Source organism: Lepisma saccharinum, chromosome 3 (genome assembly GCF_977018435.1).
Source record: "Lepisma saccharinum chromosome 3, izLepSacc3.1, whole genome shotgun sequence".
NCBI lineage: Eukaryota > Metazoa > Arthropoda > Insecta > Zygentoma > Lepismatidae > Lepisma > Lepisma saccharinum.
In genome coordinates this window covers 116,558,560-116,568,365 of record NC_139231.1, presented here as the reverse complement: position 1 = coordinate 116,568,365, position 9,806 = coordinate 116,558,560, and positions in this window count along the sequence as shown.

The following is a 9,806-nucleotide window of genomic DNA, read 5'->3' as shown; positions in this document are numbered from 1 at the left end:
ATGAACATTGAATCTTCAAAGGCATAAAATCAGGGTTACAGTATTAAAGTACATCAGGATTAATTTTGCAAAATATCCTACTTACATAATAAATCCATGAAAATAATGGCAGAAAAATAACTTATGTAATCAAAGAAATAAAACATAATAGCTGCCTTAGTGTTTGTAACCATTATATTAACTATACTTCATAGAAACGCTTATGTTAACTGCAGGGATTTTTCTATTCACTATCTCTATCTAAATCTTGTAAAGAAAAATGTTAAGTTTATGTAGTAATGTATGGCAATTTGTTGTACTAATATGGAATTATATATTGCGCATGTCTCTTTTGTCAAATGACTAATGTTTTCTTGTATTTACAGTAGAACCCCAATTTCACATATCCCACTTTATACATTCATACTTCATGGTTTCCTACATTTTGAGTCCCTTCACCTTCATCCACTTAAAAATGTAGAATAGAGGTTCCATTCTATCATTTAGATGTATTACCCTTAAATACCAAATGCAATGGAATCATCAGCGAAAGTAAATTAAATTTCAGCTTCCAAGAAAAATAGATTTTGGAACAGTTGAGTTGAAGTCTAAACAGATTGACGTACGTAGGGAGCCGTGGTGGTCCAGTCGGTAGAGCGTCTACCACGCCGGAGACCCATGTTCAAATCCTGGGGTGGGTGATCTAAGGACATTTTGGAGATCAAGAATGTGCAGGGCCCATAGGCGCCGACTCCATGGGGTTTGGGGGGGGGGGGCCCTCGAGCCCCCCCCCCAATGTTATCGATGTGGGGGGCAGAGCCCCTCAAATAACTTTGCTTAAGAGGATCTAATGTATTATTTTGCTTCTCTTGTAAAGTTTACCATTGTGCAACATGAACTTAACTTTAAATACACATTTGAAATGTTCTAGACCATCAAATTTGGGGGGATGAGACCGCTAAACCATCAATTTGGGGGGGGGGGGCTATGAACGGAGACAGCAAAACACACGACTTATTACTATATACTAAGTATATAATTATGAGTATTGTCAACATTTTTACTAAAAAGAGTTTCAAAATAACGAGGTGATATGACAATTATACCAGTATCATGTTTAGTGAATTCTGAACAATTTGAGGTCGTAAACATGACTTTCAGACAATATTGATCTGTACGATATTTAGTTATCCTCGAAATCTCTTCCTCTCATCCAAAGAATAAGGGGAAAATAATTCTAAAGTCTTCGAGTTTATTTAACACTGGCTTGCAGTAAAGTGCGCAAGGAAAGCTTATGAAAAGTCTGTATTGCGAAAGCGGGAACGGCTTTGATCAAAGGCATTATTGCTAAAGCACGGCGTGCTATGTGTTTATTTATTATTGCAAAATTAAATTTAAAAAGTAAAATATTGTAGCAAGAACAAAAAAGTAAAACTATTTGCCTACGATTTGTGTTAGCATTTATGTAAATAATTAAATAAAACTGTTAAATATTGTAAATATTCACTATTTTTATGGGGTACGTCAACACTAAGGTTCAATGCACCCGTCACATCTCCTTTCTTTACAAGTCTGCTGCGGACATTAAAACACACCCATGCCCTCGCCGGGACTCGAACCCGAGACCTCCGGATCAAAGTGAGTTGAGCCGACCACCGAACACGCTCGGCTACCGAGGCCAGCATAAAACTGTTATGTTGGCCTCTTAATGTAAATACATAGCCTACTTTTAAATAAAAATGTTAATTGTTATCTAAAAAACACGTTTTTCCTGTTACATTTAATTTGCATGAGGAATATAATAGCTGCTTAAAATTTGCTATACGAAGACATAATTTTTATTTTTAAAAAAGGGAGTGAGTGAGTCATTCATTCATTCATTTCAGTGATCAGAGCCCACACAATAATTTTGACAAGTCGGCGCCCCTGGCGGGGCCATACCCCCACATCCCCTAAATGTGTCTTCATGGCAAGGTGCTATATACACAGGGAACTTTTACATTTTTTTTTACCTTTACAGATTCACTTATGTACCTGTCGCAAGTCCCAATTAGTGGTGCCCCATGTTGTAATAAACCATCTTCTTTCTTTTAAATTTCGAAGGGCTCAGAAGACAGCGATCTATCGATATTGCCACAGACATCCGTGGGAGGTGTTATCAGTATGGCATCCCCCCTCAAACATAGCTTCAGATTGAAGTTATAATTTTCCTGCAATAATATGCACCAGCCTTATTTGTAATTATCAGTTGCTTACAATAATTAACAGAAATTAACTAACTAACTAACTCTCTAGCCTTCTTAAACCCGAAGGTTCATGGCTGCAGCAACACAGGCCTTCCATCTTTCCCTATCTTGAGCAAGATCTATATACTCTTTTCCATTCTTACCGATTTTCCTTAGGTCCATCTCAACGTTGTCCCTCCATCTTCGTCTTGGCCTACCTACAGGTCTCTTACCATCAGGTTTCCCAACAAGAATCCTGTAAACTCCTCTTTCCTCTCCCATTCGTGCCACATGGCCTGCCCACCTAAGTCTTCTTGATTTAATTATTCTAATAATATCTGGACATGAATATAAATTATGTAGTTCTAAATTATGTAACCTTCTCCACTCACCTGTCTCCTCATCTCTTTTAGGTCCAAAGATTTTCCTAAGCATCTTATTTTCAAATACTCTCAATTTATGTTCCTCTTTCAATGTAAGGGACCAAGTTTCACATCCATATAATACTACAGGCAAAATTACTGTTTTGTATATTTTAACTTTTAGTTTCTTAGATATTAAACGAGAGGACAAAAGTTTATGAAGAGAGAAGTAACATGCATTTCCTGAATTAAGCCTACTTTCAATTTCCTCTTTAATATAATTTTCATTTGTTAATATTACTCCTAAGTATTTGAATTTGGAAACTGGTTCAAAGGAGTTGTTATCAATAATTAGATTTTGATTATTACCTAACACTTTGTTTTGGCCTGTAAGCATATATTTGGTTTTCTCTTTGTTAACTTCCAAACCTATCTCTTTAGCAGTTTTGAAAAATATTTTAGCATTATTCTTAATTGTATTCGCATCATCCCCCAGTAAGTCTACATCATCTGCATATGCTAACAACTGAGTCATACCATTTAATTTTAGTCCTTCGTTAGTTTTTTTTACCTTCCTAACAGCATATTCTAAGGCAAAATTAAAGAGCAATGGAGATAATGCATCTCCTTGTTTTAACCCATCATGAATTGTAAATTTGTCAGATATATTAATACCCACACGAATTTTACTTTCTGTTTCACTGGTGCATATTTTTATCATACTAACAAGCTTCTTAGGTATTCCAAACTCTACTAATTATACTAATATAATATATTTATCTCTTTTGACCGAATCATATGCTTTTTTAAAATCAATGAATAGCTGATGGACATTTTGATTATATTCCCACTTTTTTTCAAGTGTCTGTCTGATGTGAAAAATTTGATCTGTAGTTGATCTGTTACGTTTAAATCCACATTGATAATCACCTATAATTTCATTAGCATATGGTGTTAGTCTTGTTAAAAGAATGTTAGACAATATTTTGTATGTTGTTGAGAGTAGAGAAATTCCACGGTAATTATTGCAGTTCATTTTATCACATTTTTTAAACACAGGAACAATTATGGATTCTTTCCACTGTTGAGCTATTTCTTCTTTATTCCATATTAAACAAATTAATTTATGAATTTGACATATTAATGAATTTCCACCATATTTAATTAACTCAGCTGGTATTAAATCAATGCCAGGTGCTTTGTTATTCTTTAGCCTTTTAATAGCATCTTTAACTTCAGTCAAGTTAGGTTCTGGAACTAAAGGTTCTGCTGTGTGGACTTCATTTACTTCTGATTTATCTCCTACATGGACATTTAAAAGGTCATTAAAGTAGTTCTTCCATCTATTTAGAATATCGCTTGGGTCAGCTAGAAAATCACCGTCTTTATCTTTTATTAAGTTTACTTTAGGTTGCCACCCCTTTCTAAACTCATTTACACCTTTATATAATCTCTGATATTTTTATTTTTGCTGTTTGTTTCAATTTCGTTAATTTTGCTTTTCAAGTCATCTCTTTTTTTACTTCTAAACGTGCGGTTAACTTCTCGCTTTATTCTATTATAATTGTTTAGATTTGTATCATCAGAGTTATTTAACCACCTAAGTCTAGCCTGATTTCTTATTTCTATTAGATTATGACATTCATTATCAAACCATGGCTTACTTTTTCTCGGTTTATGGTATCCTATACTTTCTTTAGCTGCTGATTCTATTGCATTACGTTGTGCTCCCAATTCTTATTTACGTCTGTTTCATTTATATTTTCATCATCATTTAAATCCTGCAAAACATCAAATCTATTTGACAGTTTAATTTGGTAATCTTTCTTAATTCTTTCATCAGTAAACTTTCCTGTATCAAATTTTATAACTTTTAGATTTTGTTGCTTATGATTTAACACTGAGAGTCTTTCTCTTAATTTAGCAATTACTAAATAATGGTCACTGGCACAGTCAGCACCTCTATGTGTACGAACATCAATTATACTAGTATGACTTCTCTTATCAATGAGAATATGATCTATCTGATTATGAGTTTTACCATCTGGATGAATAATAGTTTTTCTTGTATGTACGCATTGCTTGCATTATAGAATTATTTTCCTGTAGTTTACGGTTATTACAAGCATAAGAAAACAGTTTTTTTTTGTGACGTTTCAGGAGAACACACGCTCCTTTCATCAGACATTTATTTTCATTTTGACTAAAGATTACAACAATGGTTAGAAATTTTTATAAACAAATATAATCCGTTATATAATGGATGTTGTCAATGTTACATTGTTGTAATATAGCAACTTAACTGAAAAAAGCAGTCTGTTTTATTTTTATTTCAGATTTTTTAAAATTATGAATCCCAAATATCATCAGGTAATTCAAATTCATCAATGTTTTCACAAAGTCTCTTGATGTTTTCTGTTACATTAAATTTTAAAGATGGTGGCTTACTCCATTTGTGAAAAAGAAAACTCCATACTGGATCTATGTTACCATTTTCATTATTTAATTTATTCCAGTGTTCTTCTGTAATGAACGAAGCTTCCCAGACATTCAACTCTATGTTTCCCGTTAATCTTGTTAAAACCCTTCTCTTTTTAATCAAATGCTTCTCTTCGATGATATGAGTTGACAAACCTGTTCTTGGGTTTAGAGTTATAATGTCCAAATTGTGTTCGTGCCATCTTATTGCCATTTTCCTTGCTGTTTGCGACATAATATTTTGAACATGAACAACTTATATTATATATTCCTGTGGTTTCCACATCTGGTAGAGAGTTTCTCATTTTGAATTCATTAAATGTACATTCCAAACTTCTTGGTGATTTAAAAACAATTTTGAAATTAAAACTTCTAAAAATTTTTGCAATTTTATGTGAGAATCCCTTGTGGAATGGAATGCACACAAATTTATTTTCAACAGATTTTTCATCTTTGTCTGTATTTCTCTTTTCCTTTAGTTTTCTTGCAACTTGTTTTTTGATTTGGTTTATTCTGTTAGTGTTAAAGCCATTTTCTTTTGCTATATTAAAAAAAAAAATCTGAAATAAAAATAAAACAGACTGCTTTTTTCACAGTTAAGTTGCTATATTACAACAATGTAACATTGACAACATCCATTATATAATGGATTCTTTTTGTTTAAAAAAATTACTAACCATTGTTACAACTGTATCTTTAGTCAAAATGAAAATAAATGTCTGATGAAAGGAGCGTGTGTTCTCCTGAAACGTCACAAAGAAAAACTGTTTCCTTATGCTTGTAATAACCGTAAACTACAGGAAAATAATTACCATCTGGAGAACACCAGGTATATTTATGGATATCTTTATGTTTAAAAGTGGTACTTTTCACAATTAAATTCTTTGAGGTTGCAAAAGTAATCAATCTTATACCATTATCATTACTTAATTCATGAAGACTTTCTTTACCAATCGTGGGTTTAAATGTCTCTTCTTTGCCAATCTGTGCATTACAGTCACCTAACAGAATTTTCATATCATACTGAGAAAATTTATCAAAGACCTGTTCTAACTCTGTATAAAAATCATCTTTAGTATTATCATCTTTATCTTCCGTTGGTGCATGTATGTTTATTAAAATAATTTTACACCATCTACCCTGTAAAACTGCATATGATATCCTATCATTAATAAATTCTACTGTTTTAAGAGCCGAGTTAATTCTATTATTTATGAAAAAGCCTGTTCCAAAATTATGATTTTCAGTACCACCATAGAAAAAAGTATAATTTTTAGTTTTACAATTCCCTTCTCCTGGCCACCTAACTTCCTGGACAGCTACTACATCTAATTTATACTTAACTATCTCATTAACTGTACACTGAAATGCCCCAGGCTGGTAAAGGCACAGAACATTCCAGGTGCTTAATTTAATATCCTTATTCATAATGTAGATCTTATCCTTAGTCCAGGGACCTCCCAAAGTAGTTCCCACCCGGAGATCCAAACGGGGGACTATTTTACCTCCGGAATATTTTACCTTGGGAACATCCATGGCCTTATATTGCTGTTTCTTGACATTTTTTTTTACAGTGCAGAGTTGTCAGCTCTACGCCTAACCCCCAATATGAATGGAGGAACTACTACACAAGCGAACACAAACACATTAGACAGCACAATTACTACACAAGACGAACACAAACACATTAGACAGCACAACTACTACATAAGACGCACACAAACACATCACAACTATAACACAATATAAACACAAACACACCACAACTACTACACAATATAAATACAAACAAACTACACACCACAACTACTACACAAGACAAACACAAACAAATTAGACAGCACAACTACTATGCAAGACAAAACAAACATACTAGACAGCACAACTACAACACAAGACACATACATACATACCACAGATACTACACAAGACAAACAGAAACACATTAGACAGCATAACTACTACACAAGATAAACCCAAACACACTAGACAGCACACCTACTACACAAGACAAACCCACATACAAGCACACCACAACTACTACACAAGACACCACAACTACTACACAAGACAAACCCAAACACACTACACAGCACAACTACTGCACAAGACACACAAACACAAACACATAACAACCACTACACAAGAAAAAACACAATTTTATTTACCATTTTATATACTGCTTTTGAACAGAAATTACTGTGACAAATTAAATTGAATGTGTGTAATATATAACTAGGCTGACATTAATTTTCCATGCGGTTGACAGCCCCCGTACCTCTCCCCAGGTGCCAATAATGGGCCAATATCATAGGTAACACAGCTAAGCCTTGTCTCCATGTTAATAAAACATTAAAATACTGTACAAGGAAAAAATTTTATAGTATAAAAAATATAAACACTAAAAACGTAACATTTCCACAGTCTTCTTCAGACGAAACTTCACAATAAAGGTTTCAGACGAAACTTCACAATAAAGGTTTCAGACGAAACTTCACAATAAAGGTTTCGTCTGAAGAAGACCCTGTTAGAGGGTGGAAAAGTTACGTTTTGAGCGTTTATATTTTTTATACTATGAAAATTTTGCCTTGGTCATTATTTTAATGTTTTATCAATATCTTAGGTGAAATGTGTAAGCAAACTTGAATCCTGCAATAAAAACTCCTTTAAAAGTGCAAAATTCAGGAGGGGGGGAAATTTTTGTATGCCAAAGGGCACAGTGCAACCAAAAATTCCAATGAAACATGAGAAAGATTACCAGGGAAATGAAACCAAAAACGTCTTTCAGAATATATACCTGAAAGTGGGCACTCCATTCAAAAGAGAAATGTAATTACAGAGATTGAAAGTACCACTGACATTTACATCCAGGAAGCCTTTGAATATATCACCTAACTGACATGTATGGAAAAAATCTAACATGGGATGAACGAGAGGCATATTATCCTTAGAAATGTTTAAAACTCTGGAAAGAGGATTGTACCCCTAACGGCATAGTGCACAACATCTCAAAACACAGCGTAGACAGAAAAAAAAAACTTGCAGGAAGGGTTCACCTATAATTTGGTCCTGTACTCACTTAACAGGCAACACAGTTCCAGGTGAACCTTTTCCTCAATTTTCTTCTGATTGAATGATTTGTGCCCCTTTTGGCTAATCGTGAAGGTGGGAATATGAAATGATGAACGAACGCTCACAAAGAAGACCCACGGCCAGGTCAGGATTCAAACATTGGACACCTGGCATGATAGCATGCTGTACTAACCACTCCGCCAAGGTCAGTTGATCCATTCTTCTTCTCTATCCCTTGCAACATTTCTCCAATTTCTGACTCCTAGGGTTTTCAGATCATTTTCCGCTTCATCAAGCCAACAGTTTTGTTGTCTTTTATTTTTCTTTCCATCTTGGTATCTTTCCTTCTTGCATTCTCTCAATATGCCAAGCCCATCTTAATCAATTCGATTTTACACATTTCACTATATGTTCCTTTTTTAATATATTTTCCATTTCTGTGTTGTTCCATATTCTCCAATATTTTCCATAAATTCTTCGTACTATTTTTGTTTCAAGTACACACAGTTTATTGGCATCATAGTAATATTCCAACTCTCTGAGCCATATACTACCACAGGTCCAATACTTAACACTATTATATCTAGCACTATGCACTATACAAGAATGTGTTCAATGGGACTGCATACAGGTCAAATTGGGGTTCAGTATCTGGTGGAGGCACATTGAACAGTGGTTCGGATCCCACTTTAAACCGTAGGCCCAGTACTGATTAGCATCTCTGCGCATAAAGTGGACTTACAACAAAAATTCGACATATGAGTCAAATCGACTTGCAGTATATACTATGCCAACTACTGGGGAGGAATGTGCTATGAAGCCCGAAGTTCCAACTTTGAATTCTTGTGAAGATGGATTAAAAACTTATACAACAATGTGGAGAATTTAAACCAACATTGGTAAGAATTTTGAACCAACATTGGAAAGATGAGGGAGGGATTGCAGGCCAGCTGTGATTCCAAGAAAAAACCCTGTTTGTAAATTCTGGCTCAATTGACTCGACACTCATTGTATTTCAAGCATGTATTTAAAAACTAATTGCTGATTTTTGGATTCTGAACTTGCACCCATTAAGCATGCCACAAGTTTTGGTGTGTTTGAACCCTAAACCCCCACTTTTAATTCAACCATGTCTCAATAGGAATATTATTTTGACTTGAGCAACATTATTCTGTGCTCAAAGATGCGACATCATACTATGGAAAACAGCATTCAAGAAGTTCCGTAAGAATAACTTGTAGGATTCTGGGGGGGGACAGATTAAGGGAGGGAGGGAGTGAGCAAGCGAGCAAGGTTGTTGGCGCACACATGCATGCAAGCAAAGCAACAGTGTGAGGGATTTTGTAGTAATTTTACCTAATTTACTCTGATAAGCTATCTTTTCATTTTTTCGCATAAGTTTTGCTCGCGATCAATTTCGCCACCTGTCTGGTGGTTTCGTCAGGCGTGTACTGTCTTGCTGTGTGCAGCATGGTTCCTTCTTCTTCCGCCTGTGCTTGTGGCGGCGCTAGTTGATGTGGTCCTTTCACTTTCTGCCATTCTCATGTGGGTGTAGTGCTTCCTCCTTTTACCGTGCATCGGGGTTTTGGCACTGTATGCGACTGTCCCAGTTTTGTCATCTGCTTTCGTGGAATGGCGCTTGTTTTCATGCACAGGCAGACTTTTTTTGCGAATGCTTGAGGCCTGTGTT